The following is a 940-nucleotide window of genomic DNA, read 5'->3' on the forward strand; positions in this document are numbered from 1 at the left end:
CCTCTGCTTCCCAAATGCTGTGTTTAAAGGTGTGTCCATTTATTCAATGAGGCCCTTAAAGTCTGTGCTGCTGGGGTTAAACTAAGAACATTTGTGAGTTTAATTTTACATTACAGAACTACCTTAGAAAATAAAGCTTATGCTTTAATTTTTAACTTTTATTATTTATTGGAGGTGGGTATGGGTGCACAAGTGTACCACAGCACTGCTTTGAAGGTCATAAGAGAGCTGTTGGGAGTCAATTCTTTCATTCTAGTGTGTGTATTCCAGGGATCAAGTCCAGGTCATCAGGCTTGGTGGAGAACACTCTTTACTTGCCATTGTATTCTTTATGAAATCTTTCCATGTAGAATTCTTAAAAACTTAACAAATGTTTGTAGTAACAGTGTACTTTTGGGACTTCGTAATTATTTTTTACATATAACAACTAACAGTAGTACAAATTAATGTCATTTATTTTAGTGAGTATTTCTCACTTGGCACGTTGAGAAGCAGCCGAGTTTAGCATAGTAGATTTAAAACTTATTGACACCTATTTGACCTAGTTATTGAGTGTATGTTTGTGATACCTAAATACACTGTGAAATAATCAGGTTGGTAACTGTCAATTCTGTATCAATCATTGATGGTTTCTGTGGTTTAGAAGAAAATATGGTATGTCTTCATTGTGAAATGTTAATTCCCTTATATAAAAAATGCTATTCTGTTAACTTATGTCATTGTGAATGGACCTGAAAGGTATTGTGTTAAGTGACATGAGCCTAGCACAGAAAGAATAGCATATGTTTTCACTCACTCAGGAAAGCTCTAAAGGAAAAAAAAGAATCTCATGTTTAAGAGTGAAGTAATGTGTTTGTTGAGTAGCAAGTGAGTCCTTGGACACATTACTTTTCTGAGCTGCAGATTGAGTTTTTGTGTTTTTACTGTAAAAAACGAGAGC

The 940-nt window shown here is 34.5% G+C and overlaps 1 protein-coding gene across 8 annotated transcripts in view; it reads left to right on the forward strand.

The window, feature by feature from the left end:
• Window positions 1-940, forward strand: part of Upf2 (UPF2, regulator of nonsense mediated mRNA decay) — a 101198-nt gene that overhangs the window by 79364 nt on the left and 20894 nt on the right. The gene's annotated exons all lie outside the window — the stretch shown is intronic.

The sequence above is a fragment of the Microtus ochrogaster genome, chromosome 16 (genome assembly GCF_000317375.1).
Source record: "Microtus ochrogaster isolate Prairie Vole_2 chromosome 16, MicOch1.0, whole genome shotgun sequence".
In the NCBI taxonomy this organism is placed as follows: Eukaryota; Metazoa; Chordata; class Mammalia; order Rodentia; family Cricetidae; genus Microtus; species Microtus ochrogaster.